Genomic DNA, 23,282 nt, shown 5'->3' on the forward strand with positions numbered 1-23,282 from the left:
TCTCTGCTATGTTATGTGAAAGCATGTAATCCATTCTTTATGTACTCATGTGCCTTTGACCTGAAATTGTATTGGAAAAACGTAGAATTAAATGAAAATAATGGTGAAGTAAATTTCTTTTACCTTATTGCTAAACATGGTAGTCTTTGGAATGTTGTCAGTGACTAGTAACAGAAGTGAAAGAAGATATTCAGACTAATTCAAGATATGAATTCTCACAAAGGAATATGGCCTTTTCCATCCTTTTTCTCATCCGTTTTCCCCCTCCTCTTTTTCCTCTTGGGTATCAAATGCAAAAATAAAAAAGGCAAATGAAGTTTACTTCTCAGGTTCTTATACTTGGTTCTGGCTGTGTCCTGAAATTAGTCCTTCCCTCCCACCCCCTGGGAAAACATCAGCATGAAGATGGTGACCCTGTGCACTTGTTTTAGATGAGGGTAAACAGAAAACGATATTACTTGCCTGAATGGAGTAGACTATCCCATGGAGGAGAATAATAGCTGTCTTCTAGTTTCTGTTTTTCTAAAAAGACCAGTGAGAACTTGAAAGGAGAAAGACCTGGAGAGGGGGTGAAAGATGATTACCTTAAGGATTAGAGCTGTTACCCTGGTGAAGTCTGCAAATACTGTTTCTAAGTGATGGGTTCAATGTCTCTCAAGTAAAATGAATTTCAACTAAGGGATTAGCAGTAAATCTTTACAGGAAAATATCTCTCAGTTAGTTATCCATTATGATAGCGTGATTTCAGTAAAAATGGATATTGTTTCACTCATTAACCAGGCTGTCATATAAATATTATTTTAAAAGATCAGAAGAAATATACTATTTTCTGGAAGAGTTCAAATTGCCGAAATTTTATCTCAAGTTTGACTATTTTAAAATAAATTCAACAATAATGACTTCTTTCAAAATGAAACATGGCATTGATCTGCCCTTCTTAGTGACTTTACAAATTGAAATACTTCAAGTATTTTATGAAAAGTATAGTAGATACAGGTTTCATAGATGCCTTTTAATTTGCTATATACTCTTGTTGGCATTTTTTATTTTTAAGAAGTAATCAAAAACACATTGTAAGCTCAAGGAACAGCATATATGCTTAAGGTTAACACGGTAATGGCTCTGACCTTTAACCCTGATGCAACTGTTCTATGCTAACAGCTCTTTGTGAAAGGACACCAAATACTGAAGAAATTGGAAAGGTTAACAAAGTTAGCGGACAAAATAAACTTGATACTGAGAATGAACTTTCACATGTAGCAAAAAAATAAACACTATTCTCTTAAGCTGATCATCAAAGGATGTTTAAGATGCCTATATAGGCTTCTTAGTGCTAAGTTCATACTCTCTTTTGAGAATTGTTTATACAGAGGGTTACCAAATTCTTAGTGAGTCAATTATTGTAAATTCATAAGAAATAATATGTAAGGATCATTTTAAAACAATTGAAGTCCCAGCACCACTGGGGTGGCAATCATACTTAGGAACTTGCTATTTTTTTCAAGTCATTTTCATGACATCCAAGTATAAGAGGCATTCCTAACTTCCTTATGTGCACTCGAGTGAATTATTCCCCAATGTAATTTATAGAATTGGGGTCCAAAATATAATCTGAATTCTTGGCTGCAACAAGGTAATATAAAGCCTGACTTCTGTTACTGACACATTGTAGAAGTTCACAGCTCAGGCTGACTCTACAATGGGAATTACATATCAGATTACTTTTGTAGAAATGGAAAAGAGCAAAGTTACTGCAAAACTGTGTATGATCACGAAGAATATGGTGTGGAAAGGTCATTTAAAGAACACTAAAAAGGTAGGTGTGTTTTTTACAGGTTACTGCTCATCTTCTAAACCGTTTTATTAGCATTTCCTAAAAGCTACATAACATCCTAAAGAAGTAAGGATGGTCTCTCTCTCTTGGGCAAGAGAGAAAATACCCCTTAAAGGAGATATCCCAGACTCAAACTCACCAAAGCACTCTAAATGTTATTTTTAGTGATGAGAAATACAGGTTAGGACCTTTTTTATTTCTCATTGTATCAAGAAAATAATGTTTACATGAAAAGAAAAGCAAATGACAGACGAGAATGGTCATATCTGGTTTTGCATTTAAAAGTCCAATCCTTAATGGCTTAAAAAAAATAAAACTTCAGGTGGTCTTATTTTTTAACTTAACAAAGTTCCACTTGTTATATAAGTCATCTTACTAATTTATTGTTGGGCTTTGAAAAAGCTTCCCCATTTTGCCGGTCTTCCAAAGTATTGGTTGATGTGGCTAGCAGTCTTTCAGAAAACAGCAGGATTAACAGGGTATTTGCACACCTGCAAAGCTCATTTAATGACTAAAATTGCAAATGCTGTACAAGTAAAACAAAAAAAAAAATGTATTTTTTAAGTTATTTAGTGACCACAGCTATATAATACTATTCCGACAACCAAGAATGTATGTCTATATATTATGCATTTCAAAACGTAGTTTTGATTGATTATTTTTCCATGTTGAATATTTTGATTTGCTGGAAAAGATGATTAAAAAAAAAAAACCTGAACAGAAAAAGACAACTTTATAAGAAAATGAACAGCAAAAGCAAGAAAGTTATCTTGAGAATCTTAAAGTCAGCAGATTAGAGAAAGAACATGTACATCAAGATGGGGAGCATGGTTGCTTTTTGCTCTAAGGACTTGTATTTAGATGCCTTGCCATGCATATCTAAGCTAACCATATAAACTTCCCTGGGAAGTGCTCTCTGGATGATTCACCCATCTTTCAGACATGTAATTTTTAGACTTTTCTTTATTGATCATTTGATTGTTTTTGATCAATAGATTTCCATTTTGATGATTGCTAGGTTTCTTGAAAATTCTCTCATTTCTCATAAGATCGTTTAAACTGAGGGCTACGTTGTCACCTGAGCTTGGCTTTCCAAGGAGGTAATTTCTGGAGGCCTAATTGAGGTAGGGAAGGGTTAGGTATTAAGGACTGAAATTGCAGCCAAAGCATTTGATACCATGTAGGAATTCTATGTACTCCCCACTTCTGAGGCCCATGGCACACATATGTACTGAACTAAAGATCTTAAGTGCAACCTAAAATCTTCCTTAACTCTCAGCTCCAGGCGGCCACCATTAATCTCTTAAATTGGCTCAAACAGTGAAATCTATTTGCCATCCTGCATGAGATTCATATTCTAAGCTTTAATATTTACTCTTCCTCTCTTTCATGGAGATGATAACATCACTTTCTTTCTGCTACCTTGGTGTGAGAACTAGTCCTAGAGAAGGGTTATATGAAGACATAGTGCAACGTTTCCTTCTAAAACTGTAGGACTACCCATGATAAACCCATTTAGATTGAAAGAGACTTAATCAAAATTTCTCTAACAGATTATCATCTATTTACTTCTAAATCATTATTATTCATTCTGTGTTCACTGTAGCAAAAAATGAGTTAATCTGAAATGGAATTCTTTAAGACATTAGGTTTTGTTTGTGAAAATGATTAGTTTATACTACTGATATAATTTTACTATGAGTGTAGGAATAAGAAGTAGATGAGATTTCATATAAATAGAAGAGTTTGATGCTATTGACTTAAGGAGAAAAATGATCCTCAGAGGGCTCACAATCACAGCTTGCTAGAATCAGCATCTAATGAATTAATGTCCTGCTTACATTTTTCAAACTGTAAACACTTTGCTACTTAAATTTTCAGCAATATTTGAGAATCAGTTTGCAACTCGGAAACTTTGGGCTTTGCAAATTTTGAATATAAGTGAACGGGTACTAAGTTATACATGAGGCTGGAAATACATGGAGATTCTTGTGTGTGGGTATGAAAGCACATCTGCAAATTGTAGTTAGATTCCGCCTCAGTCTGTGTTTTCCCCAGTGTGACTCACTCAGTCATCACCCGGTTTGCGTTATTACTGACTCCTAACTATGTGAAACACTCAAACAGTTGGGATTCCTTTTGGAACACATACAAACAACCCAAATCTTCCAATTCAGATTATGTGGTTGTTCCCAAGACTGTTTTGAAGACAGGGAGGAAAAACCTGAAGGCTGTCTGTGGTTATGGGGTGTGGTATTGTGGGGTTGGTGGTACAGTTCTAGGGTGTTAGTTAATACAGGAAGGTACTCAAGTTACATCCAGTAGAATGTACCAAACTTGGAAAATCTCTCTTCTACTTCTCTCTCTCTTTCTCTCTCTCTCTCTCTCTCCCTCTGTTCCTCCCTCCCTCCCTAAACTCTCCCCTCCACCTCACCTCACCCCACCCTTTCTCTCTCTTTCCATAGCAATTGGTAACTAACCTTCCTGACAGTGTAACCTGAGGCAGATTACTTGGGTCAAGTTTCTCAGCAGTTCTTTTGTCCTTACAATTAAACTCACATCAAGTCTAAGTAAAAGCTCATTCTGACGATCAATATTTATTGTATTTAGTTCTGTATAAGCTGCAGTGCCTGCTCATTTCTTCTTACCAAAACTCTTGAACTCCTTAAATCCAGTCACCACAAAATTGCTGTGGATGGAAGCCTTTCATTATGCTCCCTTTGTTTTCTAATTTTTTGGATTTTGAAAATTTGAAAATAATTCCAAGTCACCACTTTAAAGTGTACAGTTCAGTGGTTTTTAAGGTATTTACAGAGTTGTCCAGCCATCACCACTATCTAACTCCAGTACAGGTTCATCACCCCAGAAAGAAGTCCTGTGACCATTAGCAGTTTCTCCCCATTCTCCCCTCTTCCTAGCCTCTGGCAACCATTAATCTACTTTCTGTCCCTATGGATTTGCCTAGACTGAATACTTCATACAAATGGAATCATAAAATAGGTGGCCTTTTGTGATCGGCTTCTTTCACTAGGCATAATATTTTCAGCCTTCATCCATGGCCAACTAATATTCCATTGTATGGATATAATACATTTTATTTATCCATTTGTCATTTGCTGGACATTTCATGGGGAAATATTTTTCCTTTTCTCTATTTCTCTGCTAATTTTTCTCTTTTTTGTTTCATGTTATTTGTTTTTGTTCTCCTTATGAAATTTGTTATAAGTTATTTAATTTCACACATTGAAAATCCTTCTAGTAACTTCTAAAATTTCTCAAAGTTCAATGTGTACATAAAACATAGAGGGCTCCTTTTACTTTTTTGGGGAAATTTTGTTTATTTACTTTAAAGAGGAAGAATGAAAGCAGGAGTAGGAGCAGAGGGAGAGGGAGAGAGAGAATCTCAAGCAGATTCCACACTGAGCATGGAGCCTGACAAGGGGCTTGATCTCATGATCATAACCTGAGATCATAACCTGAGCTGAAATCAAGAGTCCCACACTTAACTGACTGAGCCACCCAGGTGCCCTAGGGCTTCTTAAAAAATACTCTGATTCAGTAGTTCAAGGAGTAAGCCGATGATTCTGCATTTAACAAGTTCCCATGTGATACTGATGCTGATCTGTAAAAAACACTTGATTCTGACTGTATGTTCCACCGAAAGAGAATATTCTAAATAGACTAGTTCATACCAGGCATCTTTGTAGATGCTTTCACAAATTTTATATTTATCTAAATATTTCATTAACAGCTATTTAATACATGCCCAACTGCCTTCACATAGTATTTAAACAGGGTGTAGTTTTAAACAGAGCTTGGCAACTTAAGACCTGTGATTTTTGCCTGCCACCTGTTTTTTAAAATAAAATTTTATTAGAACCTAGCCATACGCATTCATTTGTATGTTGTCTATGGCTGCTTTAGATGACAACAACAGAGCTGAATAACTTTTTTACGGAAACCATAAGGCTTGCTAATTGTGACGAAGACCCCATGGTTTACAAAGCCTGACATAACTACTATCTAGCCCTTTACAGAGAAAAATTGCCAATCCCTGCTTTAAAGACTTCCTATGTTATGAAACAATTTGAATCAATTTACTAAGCACAAATCTATGTGTAGACTAAAGAACTTAGGGTATAGAACAGCAATAATCACTAAGAACATTTAATCAAGATAAGATTGATGTTCAACAAGAACATCCATGCATGGACCACTTTTTAATGAGGGCACAACCAAAGAATAAAAATACAGTCAATATTTTCAACTACTTGAACGTTGTGTTTAACTCAACAATCTGTTAATTCTAGGTATGCACCCAAGCAACTGAGTACGGCTGGAAAAAAAAAAAAAGCAATTGTCACACAACAATTTTATGATCACTAAACTCAACTAGATCCTTAATGAATCATGGGAATTAATTCTCTAATTCATTTGTATTTCTACACTCCTGGATGACTGTCCATGCCTTTTCATCAAACTCTCAGCACCTCATATTCCATTCTTAGTCTTAAGTGAGGACTGCTTATTGTCTACTAAAAAAATAAAATCTATCAGAAGAGAACTTGTTTTGTTCTTGTCATATGTTCTCTCTTACCTCACCTTAGCCTCCAAACTCTGGTTTTGTTTTTGTTACACTGGATGAATTGTTTGTCCTTTTCACAAAGACCAGTCTCTTCACTTGTGCACACCACATCCTTACCTTTATCGCCTACTTCACATCATGGCAGCACTTTTTTCTTGCTCCTGCATTGTCAAGTTTGGCCACTGTACCTGATTTCCCCCCTCATTACTTAAACATGTTCTTATTTCTTTCATCTTTAAATAAAAGACTAAATTTTCTTGACTCCATTTGCCTCTTCATAAGCATCCATTTCTTCCGTCCCTTGACAACAAATGTCTTTGAAAGAGATGTCTATACTCAGTCTCCAGATTTCTCCTTCCATTCTTTGTTGAGTCTGCCTTAAGAGTTTATCCCCATGATTACCCTGAAATTGTTCTTGTTAAGGCCACCATGACCTTTCCAATACAGATATCAGTGGCCATTCTCAATGCTGAAATTGTCAGTGGCTGTGGGCCATGTAAGAGCTGAGCAGTCACTCATTTGGTAACGCAGTCATCCCTTGGTGTCTAAAACCCACAATCTTCTTATCTTCCTTCTATTACTCTAGCCATTCTCACCCCCCAAGTCCTTTTGCTATTTTCTTTTCATTTGCTTGACCTCTAAATATGGGTCCTCTTCCTTTCTTTATCTATACTCAATCCCTTCATGAATCATGGTTTACGATATCACATTTATGATGATGGCTTCAGGATTTCTATCTCCAGCCCAAACTTCTCTATAAGTCTGGAGTTTTAAATCCAACTGTCCACATACCATCTCCATTTAGATATTCAGTGGGCATCTCAAACTTACCATGCCCACAACTAAAATGCTGACTTTCTCCTTCACCCTAAATCTTATCCTTCTGTCTTAGTCATCTCCGTGAATGGTAATTTCATTTTTACCGTTGCTCAAACTGAAGAGCTTGGAATGATTCCTGATTCTTCTTTCTTTCACACCCCATATCCAATCCATCAAAACATCCTGTCAACACTTGCTTTAAGATACATCTGGAATCCAACCACATTTCTTCACTTCATAGCCACCATCCTTGTCCATTCTACCACCCTCTCTCTCTCACCTGGATTTTTGTAAGTGTCGTGATGTCTATAGATCCTTCAGTGACTTTCCATTTCACTTAGAGTAGAAGCCAGTATGTTTCCTGTGGGCTATAGGGAGCTATGCACCAACTCTATGACTTTAACCCTTACTCTTCTCCTCTTGCTCACTCAACTCAACAGCTTTCACCTCTTTGTTTTTTCACCAACCTGCTAATCATATTTATGCCATGGAGCCTTTGTATTTTTAGTTTTGTTTGCCTGGAGTACTCCTGTGATATTCACATGGCTCCTTCATTCATCTCCTCAGGTTTTAATTCTTTTCCTCTTAGGACTTCCTCCCTCATTCTATTTCCCTGATTTAATATTCTCCATAGCATTTATGATTCCCAAACAAATAATTTTTATCTGGTTATTTTGATTATTGTCTCTGTCTATCCAATGAATATAAACTTGATGAAATCAGGGATTTTTTGCATTGTGTTTATTGTTTTAAAGCATAGGACTACAGACTCAAAACCTTTGACTTCTGGATGAGAAGAGTTTCTCTGGCTAAAGCAATTTCAACCCAATGTTATCTCCCCCCAAGTTAACATCTCTCCTTCAGGGTGATATTACCTGTCATTTGACATTTTTTTTCCCCCTCCTTTGCTCTATTAGGTTAAAACAACTTAATGCTGACTTTTGGCATCAGTCAGAAACACTGTGTTGTTATAGTACTTTCCCCACAAAATGTCTTCTTATGTCTTAGAGTAACAGTCACCAGTGCAGCTCTCTCTTTGAGTTGGTTTAGCTAGAGAAATTCCTGTCATTATCTCAAAACACAGACGTGTTCTGATTAAAATAAACAAAAAGAGAAGCTTTTATTCCATAGAGAGGTCCTCCTTAGAAAGAGGTTAGTTATTACAAGGGAGCATTGTAGATTTGAAAACTCGTTTCCCATTTTCAGAAAACAAAGACAACTTTTTCAATATCCATGAAAGTGAAAAAGTCATCTTTTAAATTCTCTCCCAGAAGGGTTTGTACCCATTCCATTTTGCCTTATTCTGACTCTAATCTCTACCTATTGACAGATGAAGTCCCATTCAAACCATGGAACAGTTGTAAATTTTTTGCTAACTCTGCCTTTATAAAATCTCGGCATTTAACATCTTGTTAGTAAGATTAATGTGTAAATTTATTTTATGTTTATAATTATTATATATTTAGATTTGTCTCTGTAACTAGAAACTACTGTAAACTTTGCCCTTAAAAAAGTCTAATCTAAAAATTAAGACTAAATAATAAGTCAGACTTCCTGTTAAATTGCTCTCTTGCTTTGAGAAACTTTGCCAGCACAAAGAACCAATCCACAGTAGCCCCAGATAGTGGTTTTTGGCTAAGCATCAAATGATAAACACTATTTATATGTATTCCAAAATACAGAAGTTGGCTATACTTCATACTGAATATAGAATTGTGCTAGTTGATATTTTTAAATATTACTAAGGGATTTGATTTTTTAAAGATTGATGTTATAGCATAATTTTTTAAAACTGTGCCATGGATTCTTTGTTTTTACATATATATATATGCATATATAATTATGTGAATTCTCTATTCATTTTTTACTTCCCTGTGCCATCATGCTTTTCTCCCATCTTGTGACAAGGGAATAAATAGGCCCTTTCTCCAAACGTGAGACTTCGATAGTATCCATTGGTCCATTTTTTTTTTTAATGTCCTGAATGATTTTATTCCATATGGTGTTCCTCTGGGTCATCTGTCTTTATAAAGAATACCTCTTTTTAATCTAAAATCTATGATACTTTCCATTAAAGAAAACGTTTCCTATTCCCTTTGAGTCTTTTATGACACAAACATATCTTTTTAAATGTTTTTCCAATTAAAGTACATTTGCCTTATACTTGAGTTTAGTTTGCTAAGTCTTCAGGGCTACCTTTAAAATCCATTTACTGATTTTGAGGTTAGAGAATAGCTTAAATGCAATAGGTGACTTGTGGACCAGTTTACTGTGTAGCTGGTGATAATTAGTAATAGATTTTAGTTGTGCTTTATATTTAATGTCACTTTTAGAAGCATTGATTTATTCATTATTAGCGATTCCTACATAGTTCTGTTCCAAGCAGGTTTTAGTTTATAATTGTTACTTATTCTTAAAATTCTCTTTAGTAAAAGGAAGTATTTTAGGTATATTAATGAGAATAGAAAAAATATTTGTTGCATTTTCAATCTAGAATTATCTTTAAAATGTCTGTCATCTATCATTACTATTTCTTTTAAAAAAATTTTAAATTTTTTTAATTAACATATAATGTATTATTAGCCCCAGGGGTACAGGTCTGTGAATCGCCAGGTTTACACACTTCACATCACTCACCGTAGTACGTACCTACTATTTCTTTTTTTTCATGACTCATTCTTTCACTGATGTCTGTCGAGGAATCTAAAAAATGAAATTTTTGTAAAAGACCTTACAAAAACTTTCTAATACCTTAATTACCAAATTCATTTTTAGTCCATCTTCTTTTCTCATATTGTTAAAAATTTTTGATGTTGTTGAAACTTATCTCCTCTCAGAACTCTTTTCTCTTGACCTTTTGCACAAGAGTCTTATGTGTCTTTCTCTAGGTCTGCCTGGTTCAACAAGGATTTTATCCTTGACTCCTTATCACTCTTCAACCAATGGACAGCCCTTTTGTGAATCTGCATCTCTGCTGCTGGTTTTGTTTGTTTGTTTTTGTCAAGGTTCCAATTGATCATGACAGCTAGCTGACTCCTATTTGTAAATTTTGCATGCCTCCATTTAAATTTGTTTCTGTCCTACCAGTCCAGTTTTGTTATTTCTAATAATGGTCCACCCCAAGTTGTTCAAGTCTGAAATTTTAATTGTCTAAATTTTTCCTAGCTTCCTTTGCCTCCTAGATATATTCCTTTATGCAGACATCAATAGGCCCTGCCTATTTTCTCTTAATTTCTATCTAAAATCTTTGCAACAGCCTCTTAAATTTTTTGTACCTCTAATTTTCTTCTCTAATTTCCCATATATTTATCTACTCTTAAATTATGTTTCTGGTTTTAGATCACATATCTAGCCTCATGGACACAGTCTCCTGAAACTCATCTTTGCATCCTTGACTTTTTGAGAGAATATGAATGTTAGTCTTAACCTGAGGTGTCCCAAATATATCTATTCATCTTCCATGAAAACTTCCCTGATCATTTTATTTGGAGAAGATTCCTCTCACCCTCTGAACTCACACACAATATTGTCCTGTTCTAGCTGGCTTGCTTTCTATGTGGTATAATTACTATTTATTGTGGGATTGTAAACTCACAAGAGAGAGATTTCAGACTTAGTTATCTTTATATATCCTATAGAGACGATTTCAGTGCTTTAGATATTACAGATACATGATAATTGTCAAATGAATAAACATCAGATATGCATTCTTTTATACCACAGTTGCTTTAGACAGCATTGTAAAAGTCTTTTCATTATCTAAGTGTGAAAGGTAATTTCTCAGTATAGCATCACGTAATGTATGAATCACAGTTTTCTTATAGGCATATGGTTTTATAGCTTTAAATTTTATGGGAATCCTTATAAACTTAAAAAAGGTTACAGGTAAAGGGGAGAGAAGACCAATATCCTGGGAGTTTCCGTAAGATACATAGAGCAAAAGGCCTGAATTTGACATCATAGACCATTGCTCTCCATCCTCCCCCACAACGACTGTCCCACACCCACAACTGCCCCTGCCCAATCTTGCACAAGAAACTTTAGAAGTCCCATGTATAAATCTACAGAAACCTATCCACTCTTCAGAAACAAAGTAATACTGGTCATTATGTTGCTGAATGCCATCATATTATATGGTGTTAAATGACATACTGTTGGTTGTATATTCTACATATGATTTCCAAGAGTTATATATTACATCTTTTTCAGGAGAAAAATCCTACATTGTTTTCTTTTTAATATTTCATGTTAAATCAAAAAAATACTTCAATGGAATATGTTGCAAAGGGAGCTATTTTGAATGTAAACTGAAGCAAAATTAATTAGAAGTTGCTGAAATACTAGAGAAATAATCCTAATTTTAAATGGGCTCCATGTGATGTTTGATTTCATTACTGACAAATTTAGAATGAACTTCATTTATTATGCCGTGAATGTTCATTATTTTTGCAATGTATTGCACACACATTTCCATTCCTTCCAACCTATTTTTTAGTCTCAGCATTTCTATTTTGACGTTAGAAAAATATACAACCAAAATCTATAAGACTTTGATTAAATGTTGATACAGCTGATTTCAACACAGCCAAAGCCAGTGACCATACATGGAATCTAAACAACAGCTAGTAATTACAATGTCAAAGGCATGTATACACTGTGAGTTATGTTTCATTGTCTGGCATGCAAATATAGTCTCCGTTTCCTTTACACTATGTCCAAAGTATAAAGAAAGCCAACCAAAGAGTTCTGTTTCGTTTACACAAAAGAACAAGGTTCAATCATGTTTGATAAGTTGCAAATTACTGGTAATACCACGAGTGTTGTTACAGCTGCTAAGAATGGTCAGGAGGATGTACAAAATGCAGCAAAGGCATGAATCAAAAGAAAAAACCTAAACAAGTTGGAATGATGGTGTATAGTATGGCTAACTTTAACTTCACTTGGGGCCTGGAAATGCCGTGTTTGGTGCAGCATGAGGAGCCTCATATGGAATCTGGCCTCGTGCAGATATTCTGGGCTTTCAACTCTCTCCACACAAACGAAGTGGCCTCTTCTCGTTTGCAGGCAAGCATGGTATTTACCAATCAGAGTTCTTACAGTTTTATAAGATCTGAGCTACCAGGGACAAAGAAAAGAAATAAAGAGGGAGATAACATTTGGAGACAGTAAGAAGCAATCTGACTTTCTCGTGACAACATTAAAACCCGTTTTTAAGAATCAGAGCAAGCTGGCAAAATAAAAGAAAAAATGAAACATGACACTTTCCTGGGAACCCGAATAGTTGAAATACGAGGGTTTTTAAAGTCTCTAATTCATGATGGAATTTAATTCAGTGAGCATTTATGAAATCCTACCATGTACTGCAACTTCTCATTTCATATACTTTTATCTCTGTTTCCCTCCTCGTAAGTCCAACCCGCGATTCAGGAAGATGGGTTCAAATGGGAAGACGGCTATGGAAAGCATTGGGGTGATGAAAAAAAGACTCATAAACCATCGTTCCTATCCCTTGTTGAATGCTGGCAACCTGTGTAACTTTCTGAGCTTCCTGGGCCCTCATTTATGTGCCTGTAAAATGAAGAGGAATGAATGGCATCAGAAGTTGCAGACAGATGACCCTAGAGCTAAGTGTCACCCGCAGACGTATTTGGTTGGATCCACAATTTGAATCAGGTTTCCAGTACTTAAAACACAGGACATTTTGTGTAAAATTCCAGACTTTTGACTTCATTTGAAAAAAAAGAAATTGTAAAATCTGCCACTAGCGGGCTGGCATTTGTACATAGCAACACCGGCGTGCTGCTGAGTAACAGCGGTCTCGTACATAGATAGAACACGCAGTCTCCTCTTGAGGTCGGGTCTTAACAGAAGCAAACAGGGTTATCTGTTCTACCCTCAAATGACCATTGTCTTCTCTGAATTTTCTAAAACCACTTGTTCAATTTTGCTCTCAGAGTCCTCTCTTTCTGACTAATGCTATGCTATATTTATAAAAATACATATAGAAGTTGTTTATGTCTAATGAATGCAATTCTAGAGTAGCACCCCACTTCATAGTTATGATATTAGTATTACCACTACTTGTGGGAATATTAATAATAGTACCAAATATTTAATGATTACTAAGTTTGTGGCTGGCAAAACTCTGAATGCTTCCATAGGGGTTAACTGAAAAAATGCTTACAACAACCTATTATAATGTAATCTCCAAGAGGACAGGATGTTACATTCTAAACCAGTGGTTCTCAAACTTGAGCATGCATTAGAGCCATCTGAGGGCTTGTTAAGACATAGGTTTCCAGGTGCCAATATAGGGTTTGAGAGAGGAAACTATGATAGAATCAGAAAAGCAATTGCAAAAATGTATTAATATTCTGCATTCATACTGCTTTGCATTTTTTTTAGATGATGTATTTAACATTGAAGTTTAAAGTTAAGAGAAACAGAGCTTGAAAGTCACACTTGATCCATCACGGATGTGATTTGTGCAAAGAAGAAAGCAGAGCACCAATACTGAACCTATGCACTAGAGGTTGGCAAACTATTGCTGAGACTGGAAATGGCCATAGCCTGTATTTGTACAGACCCTGAACTAAGAATGATTTTTACATTTTAAAGGGTTGGGGAAAGAAGGAGAAGGAGAAAACAAAGAAGCAGAAGGGGATGAGGAGGAGGAGGAGGAGGAGGAGAAAAAGCACAAGAAGGAAAAGGAAAAGGAGGAAGAGGAAAAAGAGAAAACAGGAGAAGGAGGGGGAGGAGGAATGTGTGAGGACTGTGGAGGAAGGGGAGGAGGAACCAGAGCAGGAGCACTGATAGAGGACAAAGGTGGCCCTCAAAACCAGAACTATTTACTATATCCTTTTACAGAAAAAGTCTGAAGAGCCATGTTATGCAGTAGAAAGGACTTTGTCCCACTTGAGTGATTTGTCAACAGAATGCATATTTATTTATGCCATAAATTAAAATATTCTAGGCTTGCATATGTCTTTTGTAAAAAAAAAAAAAAAAAGGGAAAAAAGAAAGACAGCTTTAATTGATTTTTTTACTATTACTTAAACTGTCTTGATAGGTTGGGAAAAAAGTTTTCCACTTATAAAGGGTGCTCAGAAAAACTACTGTCTTGTTCATTTGCCTGATTGAACTCGGATCTGTTTCCTTCCCTTTAGTGGCAGGATTCTTCCAAGTCTTTATTCCCAATATGGGAAAATTTCATCATCAGTCTGCCTGAGTAGAATCTGCTACTGTGGGTTTGGATGTTCCTTATGAATAATAGCAAATTCATACAACTTTACCCTAACCCCATTTTTCAATGTATTCATTGATTTATCCATCATCAATCAGGTGTCAGCTTGGTGCCAGGTAATGTCCTGGTCGCTGTTTCCTATGGCCCTCCATCTCTCTTGCCCAAGGGCCTCATTTTCATATCATGTGGAACTAAGGAAAAACCCCAGCATCTGCTTTCTCTCCTTGCTATGTTGGTCCTTTCCACAGTGAGTGTCCCTGCATTAGTTGTTTGGAAGGAGAATTTAATTCACTTCTCAATTACTTTGCTTGATGTAAGTATGACTTCATTCATTAGAATCTTGGCTAGGTGAGGTAGCAGGAAAAGGTAAGCGTATAAACCATAACCTTCATACATTAGCCAGTTTCCCCAAAATGTATAGAGGTACTTGTATTTTTTGTGTAGCACAGAACAACCTTAGGAAATAGTATTTTTTAAAAAGGGCTTTTAATCTCCAAGGTAAAATAAAGGTGTACTATAAAGCCATATGGTAATACTTTACAGCAGCTGGGCTGAGACAGTGTACTGCTAATTTGCACAGTTCTTTTATGTAAGTTAAATGTATTTCTTTGGCTAAATGCAGTTCTGAAGGCAAGGGTATTATTAATTGCTAATGCTGCCCCTGGTATTCTGATATTCACTGCTAATTATATAAGCCAGTATACTTCAGTCTTAGTGAACCATTTTTCTTCTGCTCTGAGATATTTGATCAGAAGGAATTCCACTTCTGGAACAACTTGTATTAGGTTAGCCCTCTGGGAAAGTTCTAATTTACAAGATCCTTACTAAAAAAATCAAATCTGTTTCAAAGAGATTACATTATAAATGTAAACTTCCTAATGAGCTTGAGTGAAACGCTGTGGGCTACAACTGGTGAACTTTGAAAGTTTTTACCCTTTTCCTTTTCCTATATATATATTTTATGTAATCTGTATCCCAAGTCCTATAAAGAGACCAGCTGTTACTCCCAGTGAACTGATGCTTGTAGCCAAATCTTACATTTTCCCTGATATAGGCGATCCTTCCTTTTTTATTCTTTTCATTAAGAAAAAATGTTTATGATAATAAAACAGCTAACATTGTGCTGATTATTCTTGCGCAAAAGTAAGTGCAAAAGTAAGCACTTTTGCATAAAGTACCTCATCTGATCTTCACAAGTTAAGTAACTTACCCAAGGTCTCTTAGCTCTTAATTAAGGATCAAAAAAATAATCTGGTGCTTGAGCTTGCTAGAGATTGAGATAGTAAAAAACATTATTAAAAGCATGAGAAAATCAGGGGCGCCTAGGTGGCTCAGTGGGTTAAGGCCTCTGGTCATGATCCCAGGGTCCTGAGATCGAGCCCCGCATCTGGCTCTCTGCTCTGCAGGGAAGCCTGCTTCCCCCCCTCTCTCTGCCTACTTGTGACCTCTGTCTGTCAAATAAATAAAGGAAATCTTAAAAAAAAAAAAAAGCATGAGAAAATCAGATAAAGCAATTATTTTCTTTTTTTTAAATGGTTATTTCCATCATTTAAGTGTCAGGATACTGACTTGTTTGATTTTGGTGTTCTTTCTTCTCTTCTCCTTTGCATATATGAAACAGATCAAATTGAAAAAATGTCCATGTGACTTGTGAATTACTCTATTCTTATTTTTATTTTAGTGTAAGTCTCAGGATAATTTTTGAGTAGTTACTTATCCTAATAAATACTGTCCGTTGACTAACAAATGCCTTGTACCCAATTCCCTACATGTATGACTGAAGAATATGACAATATTCGTGTTGGTATCTGGCACTAAGCATTTTGCAAAAGCCCAGTGGTCTGTATTTCACATGACTTGGGTTCAAGGTCCAAATTAATCTCTATTATTACGTATATGACCCTGGACAAATCTTTTCATGTCTGTGGACTCCAGTTTCTTTATGTAAAAGAGAATAGTTGGATTTTGCTGTCTCTAAGATAACTTATTCTAGTCTATTCAAAATTCCATGAAGTTTTTAATTTAAATTTTAAAAAACCTTGGTTGTATGCCCAAATAAAACTAGAGCTTTAGAAGTCTTGTGTATAGCTCCCTGCTTATCTGTCTCTTGCCATCCTTTTCTTCCCATTCGGTTCCATTGAGCTACTCTATTCTTCATCACTGATTTTCTGAGTTAGCCATGTCTTTGCACAGAGAGCCTTCTTAACTGAACTTCTGTACTGATGGCAGTGTTGCAGAGAGTTAATTCCAAGGAGAAGCTGACCGTTGGTAGAAACAGAAAGGCAGAGGAGGAACTTGTAAGCCATCATCCTTTGATAACTATCCCACTTTCTCTCACCCTGTCCTCTCTTGCTCCCTGCCATCCTTAAGCAAACCACGCCTACTGCACTTCCTGTTCCTTCCTTGCCCAGATGCAAAAAAGGTTTAATGACAATGCCTCTTCGCCCTCATCTCATTCTGGGTGTATCTCTTAAAAGAAAAGGAACTGCTTGCTAACAGCCTCTGAAAGCCCACCTGGCAGCCTCACATTGACCAGTCACCATTCAGTCAAGGGCGGTTTTCAGCCCCAGTGAAGGGGAAGAGATGTGAAAGAAGAATCAGCTCTGAACTTGGTCAGTAGTTTCTGGGTGTGCCGTGAATAGGTGGAAATTAGAGATGAAATTCTCTTGACCGTGGATGGTAGAAGTTAATGTTACTCATGATGAGGATGGAAGGGATGGGGAACATTGGGAAGGAGGGAGATAGTAAAAAAGAGAAAAAGCAGGAGAAAAATATTGTGAGCCCACTGCCCGTTGAAATAATCTATCAAGTAATAGTTTGCAGATATAGTTATTTTTCTACTCTAACCTGTTGAAGTTTGGATTCTCATTGAGGGTTTTTTCTCAAATTAGCAAAGGCAGCATTCAGTATTCATGAATTTTGCTTTTTCTAAAGGTACCCTATCCTTCCTTTCTGAAGGAAGCCTAAGAGGTTTGTCTGTAAGTCCTAAAACTGGGTAAATCCTTACAGTAATGGGTATATCTGTGTGGGGTAAAGAGGTGCTAATTTAGGGAGGTGAGATGTGTATTTTGAAATGTCAGTAATTAGGAAAGGTAAAAGGCACCTCCTGCATAATTTTTCTAAAACAGCTACACTCCCTGGCTTTTTCAAATACGCCATAATAATATGCAGCCGAAGGTAACACATCAAAGGACGAGACCTGTGCTCTCTCTTGCAGAGTAACTATTTCGACCTCAGCTGGCCCTGACTCCTGCCCCCTTCCTTGTTCATAGTACCCTCTGTGTGTGTGTGAGTGGTATTACTTTCTGCTTTGAAGACTTCTGAGATGAAAGTGGGAGGTATGCTCCCTCCTCCCTTTTCTTCCAAGATGATTGTCATTATTCTGAATCTAATGATATGGAGAAAATAGTGTTTTCTGAACAGCTAATGTGGGAATTTCTTTGTAGGGCAAGCGGAGCTGTGTTGAGAAGATACTTTGAAAGGCCTATGGTGGGGAAGAAGCTAGACGGGGACTGGCATCTAGAGTTGGTGAAGGAACACTTCAAAGAGGGAAAGGAAAAGAAATGGTGCTGAACACCCTGTGGGAGGAATGGTTAGAGCTGGGTGACCTTGTGGTTGACTACAGGAAGGAAAGACTTGGCAAAGAGAAATGTCTCTTTTTTTAAATGAAATGCCAGTGGGCTGTGGGATGTTACCTACCCACCCCAAGCCACAATCCCATAAAAATTCAAAAATAATATACTAAATATGCTTGCATTTCTTATGCAAGACAGTGAAAGGAGTTGTGTCAGGTCAAGATTGGCATTGGCTGAAATATATCCAAAAAATGGAAGGAACAGTTGACATCATGATGTTATTATTATTCTGAGGCCAGTGTTTTTAATGGATTTCTGGAGGAAACTTCTCTCAGCTTTAGAAGTTTCCTACCATGTACACCCACGGCATAGGCACCAGATTCAGGTAAGAAGTGTTCTTAGAAAGAGCCTCAGACAAGTATGAAGAGGGTCAGAGGCACAACAAAGGTGCAGGCACTGACTGGTATTAACGAGTGTTTAGTCAGGTATGTTAATTTCGTTAATGTCTATATAAATCTCAGTTGCAGGCTATTATGCCGTATCCAAGCCATGGGTCGACCTGCTATTATATCACCAGTTACCTTATTGAGTTATATTATTTTAGTCAGAGAAACCAAGAAGGAATGAAATTCTGCATTGTTTAAAATTCGCCAGGAATCCTTAGTCAATGAAACAACCATTCTCAAAGGCCTCATCTTCTCCATTATTCCAGTTTTAACTAAGCGCAGAAACTATTTTGTTAAACAGGATTGCAGACACAAAGCAAAACTATTTCCAAACCCTCCAGTCAGGTGAAAAAAGTTGCTGGCACTCTGTCCGGGGATCTACAGCCGTGTTCCCAGAGCCAGAAGCTCACACGGTGCTTCCTGCCTGCCTCGCTGCTGGCAGAAATGGCCGCTGGTTGGAAATAATCGTTTTTAATAATGCAGATCATCACAAGAGCTCGTGGGAAATCACTCTAAATATTACCCTTGGACTTTAGTATAGAAATATAGCAAAGGGAAATTGTCCCTATGATGCTCAAGGGTTAGAATAATATGGAAAAACCAACTCAGTTCGAATAATTTATTGTCTCTGCCATGCTTTTTGCATAGCACGGCTTAAGCTGTCATTCACCGAAGGGCTATTTATACAGTCTGAAATTCCAAAGGATTCCTGGATTTGTGTTCTTCTCCTCTCTTTAAATGATGCATAATAAGGTACTCGACAGAGGTCTTTTGTAATGAATGTGGAACTGTTTAGTTTGGGCCCCATCAAAGGGATGGAGGAACAGTAACTGGCTGTTTGAAATTTTATATTATAGAAACTATACTCTGCCACCACTTGAATTTGTTAGCATCTTTAAAATAATCTTTATCCCCAGACAAAACCAAATAAATCTCCATATTCTTGACATTTCACTACAGAGGCCAATGAGAGGTGTAAATAGAAGCCCCAAGGACTACAGGAGGTAGTTTTCCTGGAGGGGCATTCTGGAGGACATATGCTGGCTATTGTTGATGGCGTTTTTTTCCAAAGGTGGCCAAGTTTTTCTTGGCTTCTTTGACCTAATTATAATGCTTGCTTTCAGATAGGCATGGCAGTGTTGAGACTTGCGTTGCAGAGTTATCAAGCTAGATACCTGCTAGACATCTCAAACGGGGTGTCCTGCAGGAACCCTAGCTTAACGAGCTCAAACTCTTGCCCCTAATGCCCCACTCCCTGCAAGTACTTGATATTTCTCCTTCATTCTTCATCTCAGCAAGTGGCAAATGACTTATCCAGGCGTCCAAAACAAACATAGGAATATTGTGTGTGGAACAGTGTGAGGGGAGTGGGAGACACTTGGTGAAGTCTCGGTCAAGTTCACCAAATAGTTAAAAATATGGCAGCTGATTGTATCAATATTGATATCCCGGTTGTGATTTTATACTGTACTTTTGCAAGGCATTATTATGGAGTGAAACTAAGTAATAGGTGTGCAGATCTCTATTATTTCTTATAATGACATGTGAATCTATAATTACCTCATAATAAAAAATAAAAAAAAATCTCTTGATTCAGATATAGAAATGCACATTCACAGTACTCTTTGAAGCATAAATTCTATTTTCACCATATGATAGATGAACGTACAAAATGTGACAGCTAACTTAAAAATCTTTTCCTTCTGTTGCTCCAGTCCTTCCGTTTTTTCAGAGTATTGAGTAGTAGTAAATCAGATAAATCAAACCATGGTCCTAGGCTGCTGTTTGATATCCTATACATAAAAATAGGCACATGGCTTGGTTTCAGTTGACCAAGCATGCTTTTGTTTCTTCTTTTAGCATGTAACTCTAGCACTGGGAGACTTCTAGCACTGGGAGACTTCTAGCACTGGGAGACTTCTATCTTCCTCCCCTGAAATGCATTATGATTTTTCTATGTGTGACTCACTTTATATCTCAGATTTCTCAAAGAGTACTGGAGAAGATTAAGATGATTCTATTTATGGATTCTGTTTTCTGCTTGATGACCAAGCCTGGAATTGCTCGAATAGTTTGTGTATGCTGGATTATAATATTATCTCTAAGGCCATCTGAGGCTCTTAGAATGGAAAAATGTAGTGAGGAATAGTGTGTCTGCTTCTTTCTATGTAATGTTTAGGCATATGGTTTTTAGAAATAAATGAAGAAATCAAAATGAAGAGCAATTTTACCAAAATAAACTCTCAGCCTATTAAAGTTGTACCATATTCCAAGAAGTATATCCATAATTCCTCAATCTAATGCTTAAAGAGAATAAACAAAACTTGTAAAACATGCTGCTTATTTTTTTTCAGCTGATAAATTTACAACTACTTAGGATTAAAAAAAAAAGATTATTTGGGTGAGCTCTTGGTTTGTGAGTGGGATGTCCATCTACTATTTGTTTCAGGGGAAACATGGTCATTTTTTGGTGATTTAAACACAAAGATGGGGCCCAATAATAGATGAAATATAGGAGACAAGAAAAACTCTTCTTCCTTCTGTTCTAGTAGACTGTTTAGGATTTGCTTGCATCAAGTGCTTTGATTTTCCCTCTCTTCATTTTACATGGGAGTATATATTTATTCCCTGGAAAGCTTAATCTGTAATCAATTATATTTAACAAGTTAACTCAATTTTAAATGATATGATATAAATGAAGATTAAAGCTAATTTAAGGCAGCTTTTTTTTTTTTTTTTTTTTTTTACTACTGTTTAAATTAGCATTGGAAGAATCAGAAGGAACTATGTTTTTGATTAAGGTTTGGTTTAGGCTGAAGAGTTTCAATAAGATAATTTTCATAAAACTCTGAACTGGAGCCAATACCTGCTAAAAGATAACAGGATATATTAAATCCATATTAGACGTTTAAAAATAAAGTTTCTGAACACCTTTAATCAGGAAACAAACTGTGTGTGTGTGTGTGTGTGTGTGTGTGTGTGTGTGTGTCTGTGTGTAGTATGAAGCCTCCCTGCTGTCTTCCACAGTTCAGTGTGCTTGTACCCTTCTCTTACCTCACTCCCATTACCTGGACTCATGCCACCATCCTCTGTGGCCAGTAGTTCTGGTTTACTGACCAGCATCCCCTATGTACAGTTTGCATTCTGCCTTAAAATTCCTGATTCATTTTTCATACTAAAATCAAGATGATCTAAAATAGCATTCTGATCATGGCCAGTTGTCTACTTAACATTGTCTAGTACTTTTCCATTGGCTTTAAGATGGAGTCCAAGTTCTTTGCAGATAGGGTGTGTCCCAGCTCAACTAATGTCATCCCTTGCTACCCTTGTCTAGGTATCCCTTCCAGTTACTCATTTTATGTTCTCTGAACATGGAACTTTCTCTTATCTCCTGGTCTTTTCAGTGTTTTTAACTCTTCCTGAAATATCTTCCTCCTGACTCGCATACCTGTCATCTAAGTTCTAATAATGGCTCCAGCCATGTCTTGGAAATGAAGAATCTCCCAGGTTACAGATGATAGCTTATTTGTCTGTTCTCCCAATAAATATGAAAGTGACTTAGATCAAGGAGTGGGTCCTTGCTCACCATTATATCCCCCTATTTTATGAGATTTAAAGATTCTTTTGGAGGCACCTGCATGGCTCAGTTGGTTAAGCATCTTAAGCTTTCGGCTCAGGTCATGATCCTAGGGTCCTGGGATCAAGTCCTGCATTGGGAATCCTTGCTCAGTGGGGAGTGTTTCTCCCTCTCCCTTCCCACATCTCTCATGCTCTCTCTCCCCTCTCTCTCTCTCTCTCTCTCTCTCTCTCAAATAAAGAAATAAAATCCTTAAAATAAATAAAGATTTTTTTGATGGCAAGACACAACAGAGTGACATGCAAATGGATGAAAGGTAGATCTTTGTTATTTATAGCTCCCAGAGAGATTAAACTGACAGGCAGTGTCACACAACAGGTCATACCCTGGGACAGGTGAGCAGCAAGCTAGAGCTGTTGAGAGCAGCCTTTGTATGACAAGGAGGATGAAGTTAACTGGATTTCCCAGTCTCCTATAGATTGGCTAATTTACCCCCAAGTTGTCTGGTATGCAGCCCTTGAGTGATTAGAAAAATACATAGCGGTCCTTGAGTGTAACTCCGTGAGGAAAGTGGTCGGGGTGTCGATGTAAAATAGTTGCCCTAGAAGGGAGTCTGACTGATGTCTAGCCAGTGTCGAAATTGCATCAGCACATTTCAAACAATGTGTGCATGCTTGAATGAATGACAGACGAACAAAATATATCATGCTATAGTTTAGTACTTAAATTGCATGCTTAAAATAAATATTTAATTGACACCATGAGTAAAAAAATTGGATATACATATGCATGTCTATGCTACCATTTGGCCCTATAATAATTAGGCTTTTTCTCAAATATCTAGTTATTTAGAATGGACTTACAAGTGCCCAGTGTCATCTTTCCACTAAGTGTCTCTGAACCTCAGTTTTCACATCTTTAAAATGGGTTTTAGTTTCCTTCTTAATTAAGGAGAAGAGGTAATGAATTTGATAAATTTTAAAAATGTACATTTTTTATTTTCAGAAATATTAATTAAATAATTATATTTATAATTATATGTTTGCTGGTTGGACCTATTTTGGTAAGGTCTAGTCATGAAACAGTTTCTAGGCCTAAAAGGCCAAATTTGCTCCCTGCCTTTTAAAATATGCTTAAAAATTAGCCTTTTATTAAGTAGTAGTCTTATGGAATGAGTGCTGAAATTGCAGACAATAATGTTAA

The 23,282-nt window shown here is 36.6% G+C and overlaps 1 long non-coding RNA gene across 1 annotated transcript in view; it reads right to left on the bottom strand.

The window, feature by feature from the left end:
• Positions 1 to 468: 468 nt before the first annotated feature.
• Positions 469 to 23,282, bottom strand: part of LOC101678617 — a 46,753-nt gene continuing 23,939 nt past the window's right edge. The window contains exons 2-3 of the long non-coding RNA XR_198792.2: positions 9,888 to 9,941; positions 469 to 558 (exon numbers count right to left, since the gene is read on the bottom strand). This is a non-coding gene — a long non-coding RNA (uncharacterized LOC101678617). The remainder of the gene's footprint in view (positions 559 to 9,887; positions 9,942 to 23,282) is intronic.

This window comes from Mustela putorius, unplaced genomic scaffold (genome assembly GCF_011764305.1).
Source record: "Mustela putorius furo isolate JIRA1106 unplaced genomic scaffold, ASM1176430v1.1 tig00003845_pilon_pilon_pilon, whole genome shotgun sequence".
Classification (NCBI taxonomy): domain Eukaryota; kingdom Metazoa; phylum Chordata; class Mammalia; order Carnivora; family Mustelidae; genus Mustela; species Mustela putorius.